Genomic DNA, 22,371 nt, shown 5'->3' on the forward strand with positions numbered 1-22,371 from the left:
TTATTTAACAGTTGCGAAACGTATATTTTCTTCGCAAGTTCTAAAATTAATTAACTTTTAGTATTTTCATTAGGGATATTACAAAATAAAAACTAAGCCAACTCATTCCTCAGGGGAAAATAAGCGGAAGAAGAAGTAAAGACAGACGTCGCATCTTGCATATTGATTTCATAGTTTGTCTGTACTTTGCTATCATTACTCAATATACTTATCATTACTCGGATTGTAATGATAAGTATATTGAAATATAGTAATGTTTTTAATTTCTATAAATTTGTTCAAAAAATAACAAGGAGTAATGATAAGTATAGCGAACGTATATCCGTATCGTGTGCTTTAGTGCTAATAATAAGAGCTTAAACCTAAACATGCCATCTCTTTTTCAATTTTGAATTATGATGAAATATATAGCTCTCGAACTGACTCTGTAAACGCAAATATAGTCTAATAAAGTCTAGTAGACGACGTTTAAAACATATTGACAATAGCTGAAAAGAGGGTGTGTGGGATCCCAATGAATTGTCTGGTCATTATTTATGTAAGATCAGATCACTGGGAACAAAAATGAGTTCTTTTAAAATTTAAAGGTGACTAAGAAAACCAGTAGCAATCTCACACAGAAAAGGCGATTCAAATCAATAAATTCGGGTTGCATCTTTGTATGGTGAGATTCCAAAGAAATTATATATTTTAAATTGTTAAAACAAAGTTAAAGAGAAGTGTATAGTAAACTATTAATTCAAATTAAATGAAAATATTTAGTGAATAGGCAAAAAAATTGCTCCAACATAACAACACACAGCTAGATTGACTCGGGATAAAATCTGCAACCTTTATTGGAAGTTTTATTGCAGCCCCTATATTCACCGGATTTGTCTCTTCCGACTGCCACTTGTTTCTTTCAGTGAAACATTTGCTTATGGGAAAAATATTGATTTAACTAGAAGCAGTGAAATTGGCTCTTTTTTATTGTTTTAATTCCAAACTAGAAAATCATTGGAAAGGTGGGGAAAGGTTATATAAAACCATAAAAATTATATTATATATAGAAAAAAAAATCGATAATAGTTTTTTTGATAAAAGCGTCATTACTTCTTGATACCCTATATACATATCTGTTTATTTAAATATGATATAATTATATAGAAACTCTGTGTTATATCAATTATTCAATTATATAAACAGTTTCCTAATCTCTATTTTTTACTATCATACCACGTGTTTTCACGTTAAAACTATTTTAACAGGCATGACTTTCTGGCTAGTTAAATGTGTCTAAATAATATTTATTCAAATTTATTATTGGGTTAATAATAGGGTTGTTACACGCTATTTCATTATACCGTCAGCTTCGTCATTTCATATCGTATAATAATACAACATTAACTCGCATAATTTCCATTTATGTTACAACGTTTTCAATGGTGTTTTATTAGTACATGGTTTCCTTTATATTGTTCATTTTAAGATAAAATATAGGAGGGTGATGTTTACGAGGAGAAAATAAATCTCAATGAAGTAAGAATAACTACCCTTACCTACAATATATTTTAGACGTGGAGCAACTTAATGGATTTTTCACTATACTGCCATTTTTACCGACTTGAGAGATTAGGAAAATTATTATGCATTTACACGAAATGTAATGAAATAAAATTATATTTTATAAAAGAACAGGAGTGATTTTTTCGCATGTGCTCATTCATATATTATGCCTTATGCTCCCATAACAATCGATATACGTACAAAGATTGAATGTAATATTCAAGAATCTTCGGCATACACTCATCAATTCACGCGTAGTGAATAATACACGATATATTCACGTGTGCCTTGTTCAAGTGTGTGTGTGTTTACTCAAAATCTCAAGTGTGTCAATATGGGGGTTAGCGCCGTATTTCACGTGTTTGTTCTTTGATTTACCACTTTGTAAAGTTTGAAGCTTTGAACTCTCCTCTGAATAAACACAGCACAACGTCCGAGTAACCGCAAAACTTTTTTTTAAATACCCTCTGGGCAAACTTCTAATTACGACGAGAGCGGTTTTTAGCATTTCTACAAATAGCTGGTTTTTTGAATCTTTGATAAGATATTCCCTTTATTCGCCGGGCGTCTGAACAAAGCCGTGCTGTGCATATCGAACGAAGGCTCTTATCCTCTTTTTCGCTATCCATGCATTCGAATGTTAAGTTTCAAAGTGTGTGGGAGATTTATGTTTAGATTCCCGCGTACGTTTTATTTTTTATTTTGACACTTAGGATCGCCTTGGACGTGTCCGAAATTGATAAGTTGTAGAGCCGTGTAGGTCACGGGACCAGCGTTTTTGACCTCACGGGTGGATAGTGTTTTGATTAGTGTAACACAATCGAATTACCACGCGATCGTGCCGCGGGCGCTGTTTCAATAAATTGTGATAACAAATCGTATTACTGGTCGAGGGCGATACGAGGATTGGTTCAGAAATGGCTCAAGTTGTCGAATTATAGGGAATTATTGTAATATTTATTAACTCCAATTTGGTTTAACAATATTTTTGTTTTTAATAACACGATCTATCGTTTTTGTAATTTAATATTTGTTTAGTTAATTAACATACTTTTATTGCTATTTAACACGCAACTAGTTCTAACTTTAACTTGATTATAAACCATTGATTAAAACTGTATATGAATAAATTTAAAAATACGGCATTCTAAATTATTCAATGAAATGAAACGCAGTTTTATCAACTTTATAAACCATTGTGAATAATTTTAGGAATTTATTATTTAATTTATTAGTCGCGCAACGAGAATTTTTCGTTTTTCATCTATAAACTGTTATTATAATTTAAAAAATGGATATAGCTTTAGCACATATTTAGTATACCGTGAAGTTTCATATGTCACGGCATTTTTTTTTGCTTCCGCCGCTGACAACGTACGTTAGTGACGTAGTGACGTTATTTGTATGAACATCGCCAAAATTTGTTATAAGGCGTTGAGAATGCTCGACTTTGTTATGCGGAGCGCGTGTCACTGTAAATATTCATTGGTGCTTCGCGTTCTGTACGATACGTTAGTTCGTAGCGTCCTAGATAAGCGACGTATTCCTTGTTGATGGAGAGAATTAAAAGATATCTATAAGAAATAGTACGAGTCATATCCGTATTGCTAGGAGCGTTAGGATACAATTCAATGCATTCTCTGCGTGGCGTATACTCAATGAATAACTTTTTGATAAGGTGTGTTTTTGACAATAGGGTGCCTTAGAAAGTCGCGATCGCGTCCCTAATTCTTGCCCCTCATGGCCAGTATGCTAGCCCTTGAGAATGCTCTCCACCGTACGAGTCATTTAGATGCTCAACGAACTTGCCAAACACAAAACTGTTTTCGGCTGTCTACAAGGAGCTGTAAAAATGTATGTGGGCTCCTACTTATTTATTTTATGTATGAACCGTAATTGTTTGTTAAAGATAAATGATAAAGCTGTGTAAAATATATAGCAAACCTAATATGAGGGCTTAAAAAATCTATTGAAAAATTCGAAGACTCATAACATAATGGATATTTTGAATTACGATTACTTTATGCCGGATAAAATATTGAAAATTTTAAGATTACTTAAGTTAATTATAACGTGACATTACATACTCCCCACCAATTAAAAACCCAATTCTAGTGGCGACTGGAATATTTTTTTGTTTAAAATAACCCCACATACGCTCATATTAAATTTTATTCAAAAAGTGCTTAAGAAAGTTGTACATAAACACATAAATATTTCTTAATCGTTGATTAACATCAAGGTCTCACAGTTTTTCTTTACATACAACATTAGTAGACATTTCACACGAAAGTCATGTACTTTCGGGTGAAATATCTGTAATGTATATAACTTTACATTTACACTTTATTGGATTACTATTTGGGTAGCCTGATCTATAATATCTGTTTCATGTATTACTTTGTTCGAAAAGTAAGCTGTAAACTAACTTTTAAGCCATCAATTTTACTTTATAGTACATTTTTTTAAATACAAGGAATCCAGTACCACTATACGTATGCGGGGGGGGGGTAAATGTTATTCTTTCTTTATAAATATCACTAGAAGAATTTAAAAATCGTCAATTCTTATTTAATTTCATTTATTAACAAGCTATATTATTTTTATATAAATATTAAATTTCTAGAAAATATACAAAGGAGCCTTTTAAAGTATTATAAGTTATCCTCCACCTTATAATTGATTAATAATTCGATAACAATAAACGTCTTGAAAATTTATTCTCATTCAAAATTCAAATTCGTGAAACTGAATCGACTTTCAGAAGGGTCAATTTGATTTAACAGTTAAATTTTATCGATGCTCAAGATAATTAGATTTATTCAACTGTGCCAAAAATGAAAGATTTATTCATAATAACATTTTATGTATTTATATAATACGCATGTTATTATATACCCGCATGAAAAATACAATCTCGTTTCAGGGGTAGCCAATCGACGTTCACACCGATTTGGGCGCAAAGGTACGGTGTGACAAAAGGCGTTAATATCATATTTTCAGTATGCAGGACGACACAATACAAGAGCGAAAAGAGATAAGAACAATTTAGTTTTACGACGCGTATTCTGAAATGAAAATCGCGAGGCGCACGTGTAAAAGAACGTTTTTATGCCCCTAGTTCCATATATTTGGACAATACGCAAGTTCCTGCTGAACTGGAGCCGGATTTTTCATTGTGATTTCTCGCATTCGTAAAATCACAGCTTTAGATTAAGCGAGTCATATTTAAAAAAATATTTTTTGTTCATTTAAAACAAATCGCCGAACCCTTTATGTGTTAACATAGCATATTAATTACGGGTTTAACCGTAAAATTGTACAGTCGTAAATTAACGAGGCTTATGTGAAATGACGCAACGCATTGTTTACTGTGGCTCTTGGGGATGATGTCAACTTATTTAGTCAAATACGGTTTAATTTAATATACGGGTGAATTGCGTATGTTAAGAAACTCGTTTAGAGGTAGATAAACATAAACATAAAGGGATCGTGTCAGAATTTGCGATTTACGTTTAAAAAGATGCGTAGAGAGGATTGGAAAATAATATTAGTAAATCGAGTTTAATAATGGGTCGTAAAACAAACAAATTGGAAAGAATGTTTTATGGTGTTGACAATAAAGCGTAGATTGTTAAAGAGTGGGACAGGAAGCGTCTGAAATTAACGGTGTTTTTTTATGTAAATTTTGCACAGTTGCGTTTTTATTCGATTTTTATAGGAAAGAATGGCAGCATTTGTCAAATTTCCATTTATTCGATTTACTGCATAAAAATAATGTAGTCACATTTAAAGCCTTCAATGCTAAATTTATTTTTAAAATTATTTAATAACATATTATATTATATAAAAAGTTTGTAATTAATAATATAAACACATAGATCCGTGTATAACGCATAATTTAATTATCAATATTTAACAATAATTTTAATATTTTTTTTTTAATTTTACAGAAAATGTTTTTGTTCACAAGTGTTTCTTCGAATAATTAGATTTTTTTTATCGGTATTCAATAACAAAATTCATGTTTTTATAAAATTTTACCAAAAAAATTGTTTTCCTAAAAAATATTAAAAAAGTAAAAAAAAAGTTTATACAGCTCGTTACCCAGTGTGAACCGCCATCCTTTTTTCAAAATTGCAGTTATTTATTAAAATATTATAGATTTTTTTAAATAGAAATAAAATATATTTAAAATTAAAAAAAAAAACATTTTTTTTATTATCTGTATGTGGGATTTGTGGGACGAAATTTGAGGACAAGATAACTGTCATAGTTTTAATCATATTGACAAGTAACAATTTCGGTAAAAATAATTTTAGAGAAAAAGTACATCTAAAATATTTAAAAATAAAATATAATTTTTTAAAAATGGTTCATATAAAATTTAAAAAAAAATCAAATAAAGATGATAGCAAAAAAAAATGTTTTTTTTTTAAATGGTATATAAAAAATGAAAAAATAAAGTGCCGGGTTACACTTAAAAAGCGATTTTCGAATTCCAATTTTTTAGAACTCAAATAACTATTAATATTAATTTAACTACAAATATGTAATTAAATAAACAAATCCATTACAGAATTTATGGATATAAAATGTTTTTATTGTTTTCACTTCATAATAAAATCTTTTTGTTCTAATTGGCTCAAATATTAAACATTTAAAATCTAGTGTGTGATTTATTATTATTTCTTCAGTTTCATCAAGAAACGTTTTAATCGATTTTTTAAGCAATTCTTTCAAAATATTCATCACCAGAATCTGTTTCCTTACAATAATTTATTCATTAAAATGTTTTATGTGCCCTACAAATATAGCTAAAGTATTGACGTACTTGTCCGAACACGATTTGGGTATTGAGTTTAAGACTTAAATTTATTTAGTCTTTGTACTGTAAGGATTTTATTATTGGCATTTAGAATGAACGAACGAATGGATATAAATGACAAAAAATTAGCATCAAAGCATTAGTGAAATTATAAATTATGTTTAAACTTATTTCTATAGAAGGTTCGGGATACGTTTAAAAATATACTAATAACCTCGCATAAAATAATTTGTAATTTTTTAACAATTGATCGAACGTGAGGTCACATTCTCAAAAGTATAAACGATTGCTTCTCGATTAGCTTTCGCTGTCATTTGCCAAAGTTTTTTACAATGATCAATTGGTCACATCACCAACCATTCGATGTAACCTCCAGATATATCCTAATAGTATTTCATTAGGTATACCGAAAAGAAATGCCATTTTTTAACAATTAAAAAATGAGCAAAATAATTTCTAAGTAAATTTGCACACTTTTAATTGATATAGATTATTTATTTCAAACCTAATGCCCTAATCAAGGACGAAATAATGTAGACCGCGACTTCTCAAACTAGTAACTCTTAGGTTGCTAGCTCCAGCCCCGAAAGCGGCACTCGAATTTTTGTTATTAAAAAAGTGCTATTATCATAAAAGCGGTGCCAACTGCAGTGACATCTATTGGTTATAAATTATATTATACATAATAATTTATAATTATAAACATAGATGTCACCTTTTCCCAGACTTGGTCTGGTGGTTATTACTTGTAGGGCCGCCGAAAGCGAACCGTGGAAAAACAATGATTCCGGGCCTCATTAAATGCCATTTTATATATTTTTTAACATCGTAATAAAATTGAATAAAATAAAAATAGGTACGGGTTAACCCTTTATATGGTACAAATAAATATAAAAATTATCCACAGTTGCAACATATTTTATGCCAAATATTTTAATTAGGCATTAAAAATTATTCAAAATATTTATTCATATCTACCTAGTGAGGTCAAAAACAATAATTCGACATTTTATAACAAAATTGCGAGTGATTTCTGTCGGTGCTGTCGGCACCGACACGATTTTATTGCTTCTGACGTGAATTTTTGTCTTCCGAGAAGTGATAATTGTTTTTGTGCTCTCCTATTGACCATTCGAACATTCGATTGACAGAAAATTCGGTTTAAAAATACTTTGATCAGCACTCTTATATTAGAAGTCCATAGTAATATCGGTAAGGATAGCTATCATATTTATATAACATAGTGTAATATCAAAATGTAGACAAACTGTGGAGCAATTTGTGAGATGCAATGTCTGTCTGTATTTATTCTTCCGCTTATTTTCCACTGAGAGATGAGTTGGATTAGTTTGTATTTTGGACTTCACCTAATGAAAGTTTTAAAACTATAATTAGTTTTAGAACTTTCATTAGGTTTGGTTTGGGTTTAAACAGCAAATAGACGTTTCGCAACTTTCATAGACATTTTAGAGCTAAATAATATTTTTGCTTATAGAAATATATATATCTACTGGTGAAAATGTATTTGCACTTAACTAGTGAAAATATAATTTCACCAAAAAATACACATTCGCTGTAACATTTATACATCGGATGTAAATAAATAATGATAAGTATGTAAATATTACTACATATAGAAAATACGAAAATATATGATTTTAGTAGCACCTGCCAGATAATTTATATTTTCACTGGTAAAAAGATATATATCTACTGGTGAAAATGTATTCCGATATGATATTACTGAAATGACATATTTTAAAAAAAAAATTCGTGATAGATTCGAGACTGTTTTTTCTAGATTTTCCTTTATGAATAAGCACATGAAACTGAATGTATTATTTATTTATTTTGCCGCATTAAATCTAGTTGTCAAATTACCGATAATACAATCTATTAAAACATTAACTTTATGTGATTCAGCTGGTACTGTTGCTAATTTTTCGTTATCTCTTTGCTTCTTCCTTAGGTATTCGATCTGAAAATTCAGATCGAATACCTAAATTTACTGCAACTAATTATTTACATTCTTGAACATTTTCTCTCATGTCTAATATATTTTAAACGTTCAAAAAGCAATAAAGTCAACAGTAATTTGTAAACAAATTTTAACACAAACGGAACCATGTCAAAAAACTACAACCTGTCCCTTCGAATTATAATGTTTATTGTGAAAGTGGGTGCTTTAGAAGGCAATGTTCCTCTCCTTTTATTTATTGTATTATGTATATAAAAGGGCTAAATGAACTTATACCTGAAATATATCAGTATATAGGCACATATTAAACAACTGTAGTTTAGTTCAGATTCATTATTTGAGGTCGGGTCTTTACTTTTTTTTATAGATATATTCTTGCTATGATTTTTTCCAGAGTTGGGCTTCTCAAGGAGAACGGGCCCCGGGAATTAGTCCCTTCTCCTTCCCCCTCTATGGGTATTCATTATAATATCTGCTTGACTTTCTCAAGTTGGTGCAGATTTACCACGTTTTAACGCATTGGGCTTAAAAATAAAATATATGGCGGATATTCTATAACTTATAACTAAATTTATTTTTTACATATTAATTCTAGTATCTAAAACACTTTTTCTATGTTTATTAAATATTTGAACAGTTCCTTCAAATTTAACTACTATATTCATTTATATAGCTGTTATGTACACTCCGTTGATTTTTCAACGTGTACGTTACTGGCTTATAATGATCTTACAATATACATATATGTATAAGTTGCTCATACTCATTTGCGCGATTTCCTGATTTTTTAATAAAGAGAGATTTTTTAAGCAGTGGTATTGACTGATATAATTTTTAAGATCTTAATTAGTAAATCATAAAATTGACAATTATGTTCTAAAAAATTAACAATAATTACTAGTTAGGTCTTAAAAGCTTGGAAAAAACAAAGCAAAAAGTGCCCCTGAGGGTATTTAAAAGTCGGATGAAAGAAAACTTTTGTAATGCGTACAAAAATAAAACAAAGGCTTTGTAATTATTAATCATCAAAACAATAAGTTTTAATTTGGCGCAATTAACTTTGTAACCATAGTATAGAAACTGTCTGTCAATTGTCACCTCAGTCTCGTAACTGAAAAGATTTTCGCCCGTTTTTAATGCCATGCTAACGCGAATTTGCATATCGTTATATAATAATTTAGAAGCGTGTTTTTCTTGGCCGTTTTGAGCGTTTGTCTCGAAATGAAAAATTGTTTGAATATGCAATCGAGTTAGAGGTGCTGAGCCAGCAGCAGCTTTCAGAAAATATTTCTAAAAGGTTCACGGTTCCTTTGTGTGTAAATCAAAGGCGAGACATGCCACCGGGAAACTTTTCACATTTCACACGATCCGCAGACGATCTTTTATGGCAGCTTTTCAGTGGTTTCAGAACTAGAATTCAATCGGTCTTCGTGCTATTCGAACGAGACGCCAAATTAGTTGAAAATATCTGGCTTAAGCAAAATTTGCGCCAGTTGCTAGTTAATCCGTGTGTGCATGTAGTTTATTAACTGGAATTGCAAACCGAGTTACTGCAGTGTAAATAACTAGTCAGCTCCTAAAAAGTGAGGCACTTTTGTCACGCTGGAGTGTTATTTGCATAATTTTGCCACATCTCGTAACGTTCGTTGTAGCTGGAAATTTATGTGACGTTATATTGTTGTTTAAAGGTGTTTTTGTTGCGTGAGATGCTCGCAGGGTGTGTAAGTTCATACTTAATTCAAACCACTAAAACTATCATGTTCTGACCGAGTGTTGTTAATTATTAAACGGGCTTATAAATAAGTTTGCGGCGACGTATGGTAGTTAAATTTTGAGTTTTAGATTTCAAAGCGTAAATTATTTAATTAAAAAGTTAAAACAGTCAGTTCCGCAATGTAAAATTTTTATGATATTCTCCACGATCATGATGAAATATTAATTTAATCCTCTGCCAGCGATGTTATGATTAAATAAATTTTCGATTCGTTTTCATTATATTACGCGTATTTTTTTTTCGCTGTACATGTTTACTTAATTAATTCATTCAGCCATAAATTGTTAAACAAAGTATGATATATTGTTATAACTAATAAATTAATTTGACAGTCTTCAGATATTAATTTTGTGACTACGTATTATAGAAAAGGTGTTTAATTTATTTTATTCACATATAAATTAAGTTCTTATGCCTGCACTACACTCTCTGGAAGTTGGCCAAGATTGGCCAAGTACGGAGAATATAGCGGGTTACTTCGGTCGAGTTCAGTTCTGCCCGCTATAAAATCTCCCGGAAGTTGTCCGAAGTTACCGAGAAGTAGGGGTAATTCAGTCGACTTGGCCAGCTTCAAGCGCTTCCGAACATTTTCGGCATATTTCCGAGTCAAAGGGACCGAAGTCGGAGCTGATCTTTCGAGCGCGAGCGGTGGGATACTTCCCCTTTCGCTCTTTCGCGTGTTAAGTGACGACAGTGAGAGAGATAATGATATGGTTTTTCGCAAACTGAGATTGAACGAGTAACTCACTTCAATTTCAGTATGCGCGTAGGCGTCCTATGGTCAACACGCATGTCGAGCGCTGCATCGTAGTCACGGGGTCAAGTTATAATACCACATGCTTATCGGGGACTTCAACAGACTCTTACTGACATCTTTGAATATTTTAGGGCATCAAAAGGGATTAATTATATTTTTGATAGTATATTCTTCTAACAGATATCGTTATTATATTTTTTTCATATAAAATTAAATAATTAGTGGTACTTGATTTTGTTAAAAAAAAATCGTTTCGAATATCCTTATATATTTTCCTAGATCGGTTTATATAAATGTCACACCATAACGAATTCTTATTTAGAATCGATGGCGACAAATTCTAGGATAGTCACAGATGTGGTGTTCGTATTCTGAAGTATCATTTTTATGCCTTATGGCATTTTGCAAAAGCCGACAAAGATTTTGCGTAAATTGAATATTTACGACCGAAAAGTTTTCACTGATATTGTATTGCTGAGTGCCCACACAAACTTAGTAAAATGAAAATTTAAAAATTGCGATTATTTTGTACATTTTTTGATCGCGCGCAAATATGCCAGTTGTACGTGACAGAAGCCGCCGCCGGACGGCATATGAAATTTGTGGCAGTGTGGTCGCTTACTCGAAGTCGTAGGTCTCGGCCGACTTCAGTTGTAACTTCAGTTCGGACAACTTCCAGAGAGTGTAGTGCAGGCATTACATATACGTATTATGCAATACTTAATAAAAAAATTGCATGGTTAGCTATATATACAATGTATATGAACCATTTTTTTATGAGTTAATGTTATAAGTTGTAACGCTTACACAATTTGTATATATTCTAACTATACACATTCATATTATGTTTATGCTACATTAAAATTTCGCAGATGTATGGGAGATTATGTATACTAATTAATAGCAAAAAAATATACAAAGTTTAAGTAATTTTATTTTACTGTTGAGTGATGTTAGTCTGTATTAATTGTTAAATGCACATATGCTGCACGTAATTATAAATATTTATATATATAAACATACCATCAAAATTATATACGACATTATTTAATGCACTGCACTTATTATATTTATAGAAACTGCATTTTTTGAGTGCACTCTTCGAACACGCTCAACAATTTTTCTTCACTTTTACGATATCATCTTCTACATCACGGTAATGAATATTCACAGTCACGCCACTTTTCATTATAATAATGTCAGAAACAATAGAGTCACATGAGCCGGATGATGTTAACTGAGTCGTTAAATTACTCGTAGATACTGCACTGTAATACAGTCTCCTTCACGTGAATTATTGCATATTGGATCCGCCATTCTTAGCATTTTATAACGTGACCGTGAAGGTAAGATACTGAATGTTTGATATACTAATCATACATCAATCAAAGTAATTTCGTATGTTTAAGGAACCCATTATCTTTTATTTATATTGACATAACCCAAATTGACGCCTTTCATTACATGTCACGATTACATAATCTTACGTTTGAATCTTTCTATGAATATTCGTCAAAGGTTTTTTAAATTGGTTAATTATGGTGCTCCTAGAATTCATGCGGTGTGATGGATGCGCTGAAAGGGGATCATTATTTACGATTTTCATGCTTTCCACTGAAAAAAGAATGTAGAATGAAAAATATGCGCTCTGAATTGGTTGCTACAGACTAGATTCGTATACCATAGTGTACATTAGTACATACAATATATGTATATAACAATACGAGGCCGATTGCTTATATTTCGAATTAAAACTTAAAAGTTTCTAATTTGTACTGTCGCGTTGGAAAAATAGATATAAGCAGTAGTTTTTATAAATTATTTTTTAATCACAATAATGAATACATTGTATTATGTATACATATGTACACGTGTTTGTTCCTACCAAGTCGTCTCAAAGATCGGGTTGAACTCTAAGGTGATTGTTTAGATGGACAAATATAAATCATAATATTATAATATATAGTAAAATATATTTATACTATATATATATATTCTTTTGTATACGTTTATATAACAGAATAAGTGGATGGAGCATATCAAAGGGGACTGAACATCGATGAAAAGAAAATGAAACTGGAGTAGATTGCCTGTAGATAGTACAGTTGAGAGTGCTTGTGGAAGAGGGCAATAATTCTGAAGCCACTATAATTTTTTTTCACTTTTTGATTCCGTATGAGCTAAATAAAATATGTAGCGTATTATTACAATTAATCATTTGATGGTTGTATATGTCAATCTCATATGATAACATATTGAAAGGAGTAAATTTCTCAGTATTTTTGTGATCGATTATCGTATCGTTATGTCAAATTGATTGAAAGGACTAATACGAATTCGATCCCTGAATGTTTGTACAAATAAATGAGCTTTCCTTTTTCTCTATTGTCTTGTTTTGCGTCATTCCGGTTTCGTCTCGAGTTACGCTAACGATGGTATTACATTGTAAACGACAGATGACTGGTCCAAATTAAATCTAAGGGACGTTTAATTTATGTCTTGTGCTATGTACAATTAAGCGTAGCTTTGTTTATTTAATTATATAAATAGAATAGTGAATACGTCATTGGTGCATATTTTTTTAAAACAGTAAAATGTTAATTGAAATAAACTGCACTTTCCGTTAGTAATCCGTATTTCTAAACAACTTATTCTCGTTTTAGTATGTAGCTACTGCTGATGCATTTTCAGATTAAGAGACTTTGCTAACGCCGTGTGCACGTACAAAGTCCTAAAGCGGATTCGTATCGACATACTCCGCTGGCAAAGGTCATTTTTTATTGTCCTATTGTTTTACTACACGTTCATTATTTTTCCTTGCGAGATTTTTTATCTGTAGATTTTTTCATTACTATCAAAAGAGAGAAGCGTAAGCGCTACTTTTCTGTCGTTTATTTGTAATTGAATTAACCCATTGACGTATCACACATCATAGATATATGGATTTTAAGTAACGTTGATGTGACATATCTGTTATGGATAAAAAATACTATCAATGATTAATACGTTGCGGTTTGACGTGCTTGTCGCTTGCTCAATGGCGCTTAACGGGTTGACGTCGTGCGGTATTTTGTAGGTTATTGGTGCAATTCAAAGAAAATTCATAACCCGTGACGGAGCGTCGTCACCGTGAAGGTCGTCCCTCGTGTTAATGGCTCGTATTGAAAGATGACAGGTAAAATGCCATTTTTTTGCAGTAATGTATAACAAAACTGTAACCGCAATTCTTTTTCTTGTAATAAAATGAGAAATATCGTGCGTGAAATTATTATGGTACATTAATTTGTTTTATTAAAATACATTAAGTTTTTCTTAAATATAGTCTGAAATGGTTTGATAATAAGATACTATTTGATTAGAAGACATTAGAGTAGTAAATACATGCATTTTAAGAGATTAATTATTGTGACAGTACTACCTAGAATAATCAATTAAAAAATAGTTTTTTGAAAAATTTTCATTGTGTGAAATGTACAGCACATTTATAATATGATCCAAAATCAGAAACGTCATTTGTCACCCCTTGAATTTGGGCAGAAAAATGCATGTCATTTAATGAAATACTATGAATTTTAATAAAATCAAAATATTAAATGCAACTATTACTGACTGGCCAACTTTTGTCCCCCTGGAAAAAAGCATAAATAATGTCCCTGATTCAAAACCAGAAATTCTCGGGTTATCTCTCAAAGGAAATCTAACAAAACAGTTTCGAATCTATCCCCAAAATATTTTTAAAAATATTTCATTTTAGTGAAATCATATCGGAATACATTTTCAACGGTAAATATATATTTTTACCAGTAAAATAAAATTTATACATACCCTTTTATCATTATTTATTTAAATCCGATGTATAAATGTGTATTTTTTTGGTAAAATTATATTTTCACTAATTAAATCCAAATACATTTTCACCAGTAGATATATATTTCTACAAGCGAAAATATAATTTAACTGATAGGGGCTAATATGCTGCCTTAAAATATCTATGAAAGTTGTGAAACGTTCATTTGTTGTTGAAGCCCAAACCTAACCTAACATTATTTATCAACATGCGGTGTATAATTGATTGTTTTTTTTTACTGAAGTTATATTCTCACTGGTGAAGTTCAAATACATTTTCATCAGTAGATATAAATTTCTAGTAGCGAAAATATAACTTAAATGATTGGCACTAGTGGAATTATATGCTGATCTAAAATGTCTGAAACTCAATTTGACAGTTGCGAAACGTATTTACAATTTTAGACATTTCATTATGTCAAGTTTAAAATATAAGCTTATCCAATTCAACTCTCAGAGACAATAAGCTAAAGTGGTACAGACAGACGTCGCTTCTCACATACTGCTTCATAGTTTGTCTGCACTTTGATATTTTACTATGTTTTAAAAATATGATAGCTATTTTACCAATATTACAACGGACTTCTGATGTGAAAGTATTGGTCAAAGTATATTTAAACCGAATTTTAGTCAATGAGAGGGTGCAAATACAATGATCACTTCTCAGAAGTCAAGAGTTCACGTCAAAAACAAAAAAACTGTGTCGGCACATTTATACTAACACTGCAAACACTGCAATGGCGTTTATAATAACAATGAAATTTATTTTTGAAAAAAAAATTATGTAGTGAAATTTTACGTATTTTTTTTAAATATAGTAAAGGACTTATCTTATATGTTTTTGACATTTACTAGAATCTATGTATAATATATATGTATATACCATGGTCTAATATCTAGAACCGAATAGTCCCACTACGATGACGACTTGGATTTTTTACTTCTAAAAAAAAGGATTGAATGAAGTTTGCCTGTAATTCACCGCCAGCAATTAATCGCTAGCAGTTGACCGCATAATATAATTTTATATGTTTATCGCCCGATAGTACATATCATTTATATAAATTTATTGTTCATTTTAAATTGAAAATAAGGTGCTACTTTTAATATTAAGTGCATCTAAAAATGGAATGGACTTATTAATTCTAATAAATAAGGATTGATTGAAGTATATTAAAATCGAATTTTGGTCAATAGGAGAACGCTCAGTAACGAGCGTTCCCACTGCGACGACACGATTTTATTGCTTTTGACGTGGATTTTTGACTTCTGAGAAGGGATAATTGTTTTTTTGCGCTCTCTTATTGGTCAAAATTCGATTTAGATGCATTTCATTGTATTCTTACTACTTAAAAGTCGCCACAAAATGTTAAGCAAGCATTTCTACTACGATCGCAATGTCATGATTTTATAGCTTTTGACTTCTGAGAAACGATAATTGTTTTTTGCACTCAGTTTCATTTTGTGTATGTTCAACCATTCAATTTTTAAGCAAAAATTGTTTATTTGATCTAATGATCAAACAAATCTAGCTAATCGTTTTGAGATTGATTAATCAACTTCTACCAATATTTCAATATTTTCTGTAGTCGCTTTTGTTATTGTTTTGAACATTTTTTTAATGGGACTGGCAGTTGAGAAGTAACTGGAATTTATTTCATTTTTAAACTTTAGGTCTCACTTTTACATTTAAAAATAAAGAGAATCCATATAAAAATAAAGAAATAAAATGTTCCGCTGATTGTCAATACCGTAAAAAAGGTGCCGGAACGCCGTTCCACCGCGTTACATGACAAAAAAGCCTTTCATAGGAGTATGTTTAAAATTATTAGAAGATAGTCATCTAATTATCTATATATTAAAATATTCCCTAAAGTTTTTTAAATAAAATCTCAATAAAAAATAATGGATCGCTCATTTTACCTAAATTATTGTACTGAGCAAGCGCCATCCATTAAAACAAACACATTAAAATGGAAAGTTAATTATAAAGCCTTATTCATCAATTAGTATAGAAGCGCACATTACCGATTGGCTATACTGCATAATTTAGATTAAATGATACGACCATAAATCCAAAAAATCCCATTAACTTTTTTTTATGTCGAACCTTAATTGTATCATTAATGGGAAACTTCTATGTATTTCGAACTCCAAAATTTAATATTGAAATTGGATTTTAACATGGTATATGGTATTATAGTATCATGAAATGGAAAATCTAAATTATCATATTGGTATTATTCCGCCCAAAAGAGACAACGACGTATTTTAAAATATACACTACTATATTCAATTCGCACGCGAATCTGACCAAAAACGATTTGATTCTGTTTTGGTTTTTTGGTATTTTACATGAAAATACGATAACAATGGATCGAATCCGGTTCAATATTCAAAAGCCTCATTTATAAAAATAAATCTATTCGTTTTCTGGTACGATTCCATAATGTATGTTTGCTACGTATACACACATGCGTACTGATATACGCTTGTATATATATTTATAAAAAAAAATGTTTGCTTTGTGCCAAGTGTTTGCTAGACACCGGTATACATAGATTTGGTTACGTTTATTTTTGATAGTGAATCAGACTTGTTTGCGGTTTTTCTTCTAATATTTGATATCTTTTGTGCTATTTTTGTGTTTATTTTATTTTCTTATCTAACGTGATTTATTTGCTTTGTAAAGGTCATTTAAATTTAATATTTGCAGTCGATATTAAAAAAGCGTGCTGTATGAATTTGCACGTAGATGTAATAAAAATGTCCATTACGTATCATCTAATGATCCTATCTTCGGTGTTGAAACAAATAATTATAGAGCAGATTAGAAAGCCAATAAAAATATAATCAATTAAGTTGATCTCCTTTTAAGATTAATCTTAATAAAAAATAACTGATTTGGCATTTCCCAATTTATAGCAAATTGCTCATGTACAACTGTAATCGATTAACATAAACATACTAGTGACCTATTAAGGGTTACCGTAATTTCAACCATACTTTCACCTCTCGGTGCCGAAATGCATTTCGGCTCATCCGATTGTGTCAAGTCCATTGTTCAACGCCAAACCATGCAAGAGATTGACAGAAACCGTTAGGAATAGGTGAGCAATGAGTTACCTGTGTTTGACAGGGTGTCCTTCTCTCCTATTGTCCTGTTTCCTGCTTCCACTGTTTCACTGCACACGCGATAACACACGAGTCGCAAAATCACTCATTAAAACACTGGGTTGTGTTCAATATGTAATGTAATAAAATGTATAACGGAATAATCCAACGTGATAATTGATGTCGCCGTTCGTTTTACCACTCATTCGATTTTTACAATACTTCTGCGAATTAGCGTGTTTTCGACACCAAAACACACAATACCGTGCCGAATGCTTAATGCTAACTACGTGTCTGTTAGAATCGGTGTTAATCAAACTAATTTTGCACACAAATTTAATTTTCACTTTGTTTTTATGTATTGTTTCTGACGTATTAAGCGTTGTGCATATGTGTATCTAATGTATTATATTAAATTTGTTAGAGGCCTTTGTGTCTTGTTTTAATTAGATGCCCTTTGTGGTTGGTTAATGAGTTAATCTACCACGAGTTTGATTTAATTTTATTAAACAAAGGGCATTAAGAAGTAGCCAAGATGAGACATAATACATTTTTCTTTTAAAAACTTAATTCACTATTGAATGAGAGATTTTTGCGATTTGAGATTTTTATGCTAATATGAAATTTCTCTGTGTTTATCACTATGAAAATATATTTAATTCGTAATACATAACTTTAAATTAAATTATTAACACGTTATAAGCCGCTGACGCACATGTGCGTCATTTGTATCCCTAATCTTAATCGCTAACTAAAAGGCATATTTTGATTTTTTTATTCATCTAAAGAAGAAAACTATCCAGTCAATGTTTAAAAATCTTATACTTTTACTCATTTATTTATATATATTGTATATATATATATTTATGTTTCGTTGAATTATTTAAATGTTTTACAAAATTAGGATTGATATTCTGAACTATATCTTTCAATAAATTGTCTTAATTAAATAACGCATATATTATTAGTAGTAAATAATAAATGTTTTTGTTAATAATCGATTTCAGGACAGAAAAATTACGTTATTTTATTTTTTATTACAAATCTGACTATCGTGACTTGACAGGTTTTCCCAATGCGTCATGATACAATTAAACATTAATAAAATATGGTGCACACCTAAAATAGTTGAGTATAGCACATCATTTTTATCCAGCTCAATGGCTCGTACAAGAGAAGCGTTCTCAAGCACTGACCGTAAGAAAAGGGGACGCGATCACGACTCTCTAAGAGTCTAAAAGTTGCCAAGCATTGACAGGTTGTCGACACTGTTTATTAGCAACTTCAAAAACTGCTTCACTGAGTAGACGCTACGTTGAGAATGCAATGGATTGCATTACAACGCTCAGCAAAAACTACGAATATGACCCGCATCTCAAAAATTTTAGTTATTTTTGTTAAAATTTTTTATCTCAGAAAGCACTTAGCTTCACTTAAATTCCAGACGTTACGAATTAACGTACCGTACAGAACGCGAATCTCAAAAAAAATATTAAAGTGACACGCGCTCCGCTAAACGAAGCAGAGCAGACTTGAATCATCTGTCTGATAGTATTGATTTTTTCTCATCCAGGTACTCGCAGTTATTGGATGCATTGTGTTCTTGTCATTATTGGTATTATTATTATTAATATTTTTATCGGCGCGATGTATTTAAATAAATAAAAATAGTTTTTGCTCAACGAAATTTTAGTTGATATATAATTTAATATCGGTACAAAATTGTTAAATTTATAGAGATATTTATTTATTTAGCCTAGAGAGCTAGAAACTAATAATTTTAAAATTTAAGCATCTCGAATTACTAACTTATTCACGCTCACCACGGATTAGTAATCAAAATCATATAATTAGTCTTTCTTATATGTTATTAATTTAATGCCTTTTAATATTTCCTAAAGTAAACTCAAGCGTTAATTTTGTTTATCTTATACCGACTGTATAAATATATAGAAATTAGATGTATTATTTCACTCTGTGATTATCTTAATTGTAAACGCGGATTAGAGTGTTTTTTTTACTAATAATTATATTATATTCAAGAGCTATTCTTTAAAAAACTGTATGCATGTTTATTTATTAATAAGTTGAAGATGGTTAAAATTAGAATAACTATAATTCTATGCCATTGATAGAATTGCTATGGAATTATTGTTAATTATTTCTCAAGAACATTTTCTTTGTTATGTTGTTGTCGGTTGGGTGAATCCAATCATGCACAAATCTGACCTTGTATATTGTTTATTATTCACTAAGATCTTAAAAATTAAATGTATTTTTATTCCATAGTTTTTTTGCTGGAAAATACTGAAATTTATTCATTTACGCCTCGATTAATTAACTGAAATATGATGAAAGACACATAGTGTACTCATTATGAAGCAAATATTTAATGTGCGTCATTTTAACACAACTCTGGTTTATTATAACAGCGGAAAGTGATAAGCAGGCGGATGGATCGTATTATATCCATTTCCATTTAATGAGAATACATTAATCTGGGTCATGTATATGGATATTTATATCGCTTGTACTTAACCGCGAAACATAGCCTTTGAGGAGATTATATTAGACGTAAAAAATAAAAAGGCGCACAATTTAAATTTTAAGGTTGATTGTGACACCTGTCAATCAATCGGTCACGTGTTTAAATACCTGAAATGCCGGATGAACTTGTCAATGCTGTTTTACGCTTCAGCGTTCAGGATAAAAAACGGGAAAATTGCGATTTGCAATAGATGGAAGAAATCTATATTTTCGTTGCATATACGTATTTGTTTTTTGGATGTTGTGTACGTCCGCTTGAGCGTGACGAAACCCGAGTTACGTAATAATTTTTCGGGTGTATAGCTCTAGACATGGAACTTGTCCTATTGCAATAGTGTGAGTAAATATGTATACTAATCTGCACTGATTGGACCCTGTAAAATAATTTTTGACGTAAAGACTTTTTAGTGGACGGCGATAACATAGGGATGGTTTAGGATCAAGCGGTAGCGGCGAAATACTTTCCCTCTCGCTCGCTCGCGTGTTAATTGACTAGAGTGAGTGGGAGATAGGGCATTCGGACCGTATCCCCTTATCGCTCACACACTCTCGTCACTTAACACGCGAGCGAGCGAAAGGGAATGTATCTCACCATACGCGCCTGTTGGTGTTAGGTAGAATGGGTGTGAGTCAGTAGGCAATTGGCACAGAGCGAAGCTGTCGTCTGTTGAGTACAAGGTGTTTATCAAGTATTGAGATGTCGGAATACAGCAAATTAGGGCAAGGAAGAGCATTATCGGGACAAACTAAAGAAATGGCTATAAACGTATATACATATTTTAAAAAGATGGACGATACTAGCAAATCGTTAATTATTGATAAAATGACAATAGATTCAGTAAAAAAACTAGTGGAAGAAAAAATAAATATCATAACTGCCAACGAATGGAGTAATGTCTGCCGAAATGCAATAAAAAATGAAAAAAAATTTGAAATCAACGATATTGCCGTGGATGATATTATGAATAATATGAATTTAGTGTTTAGTGTAAACGAAGATTCGGACTCTAGTTCAGAAGATTCCTTTGATGGATAGATTATTTTGTCTGCAATTTTTGTATTAATTATATATGTCATTCACGTATTTAATACATTTTAAAATCTTCATAATTTCTAAAGTATTTAATATAATTTAATAAAATTTTAAATTCTAAATTCACCATATACATACCAAGTTTACAAATTCTAAAGATTCATGGTAAATCCATTGATATAAGTTTAGTAAAACTATCACAATGCGACAAGTAAGACAAAAAAAATCCCTTCCGCCAGCCCCATGTCAATAAACCATCCCTATCCAGGTATAAAAAATAGTTTGAACATAATTGCAACAAAAAAACAGTCCATTGAAAATCTGACATAAATACGATCTGTTTAATTTATTATTTAAAAATAAATGCTACAAAAAAATAATATTAGAAAATAAATTAATAACAAAATGTAAAACATTCATCAAACACCCTGTGACTCACACACACGCAATCGGACAAGTTCTGAGTCTAGAGCTATACGTTTCAGCGTAAATTAAGTATCTTGTATGCGAACGAAGATGATGAATTGTCGGGTGTATGCGTTAAAATAAAAGGATTTCTGTGGGAACTGGCACCTGTTAAGCAGGCAGAGTTAGAGTTCGATCGGATGATTTAATTATGGTGTATTATTATATAAGTTGTAAAATGATTCAAGGTCGAAATGATAATTTTCGCGTACTGGTATTAAACCCAACGAAAGGGTTCGAACCCAGTCTTGTTGAGAAGTTACTAACGCTCGTTTCGAGTTTGGAATTTTGATGGCAATTTTGGCAGCGACGGATCCTGAATAACGCTCTCGATTCGTGACGAGATTATTTCCGTAACGTTAAGGGCGCTCACCCCCGCTTTGTGTTAAAATTATAGATATGGGGGTTACGCGGATGCAGGTGCTTGCCCCTGCTCTATTGTACGCATACTGTGGGGGTTGTGGCGGAAGCGTCACGGTTTGAT

At 31.1% G+C, this 22,371-nt stretch overlaps 2 protein-coding genes across 4 annotated transcripts in view; one reads left to right on the plus strand and one right to left on the minus strand.

Moving 5' to 3' along the window:
* Positions 1-22,371, plus strand: part of MCU (mitochondrial calcium uniporter) — a 175,337-nt gene that overhangs the window by 53,595 nt on the left and 99,371 nt on the right. The window lies entirely within an intron of this gene.
* The window catches only part of jv (javelin), a 34,018-nt gene that overhangs the window by 10,731 nt on the left and 916 nt on the right, over positions 1-22,371 (minus strand). The window contains exon 2 of one of the 3 annotated variants that reach the window (XM_088195420.1): positions 17,855-17,959. The exons of 1 other annotated variant lie outside the window; for it this stretch is intronic. The gene's annotated coding sequence lies outside the window, so the exon portion shown is untranslated. Of the gene's footprint in view, positions 1-17,854; positions 18,139-22,371 lie in introns of those variants that run through there. One more of the 3 variants, XM_088195418.1, reaches the window with a different exon arrangement.

The sequence above is a fragment of the Plectrocnemia conspersa genome, unplaced genomic scaffold (assembly GCF_051122295.1).
Source record: "Plectrocnemia conspersa isolate PC_06_02 unplaced genomic scaffold, ASM5112229v1 ptg000010l, whole genome shotgun sequence".
Lineage (NCBI taxonomy): Eukaryota > Metazoa > Arthropoda > Insecta > Trichoptera > Polycentropodidae > Plectrocnemia > Plectrocnemia conspersa.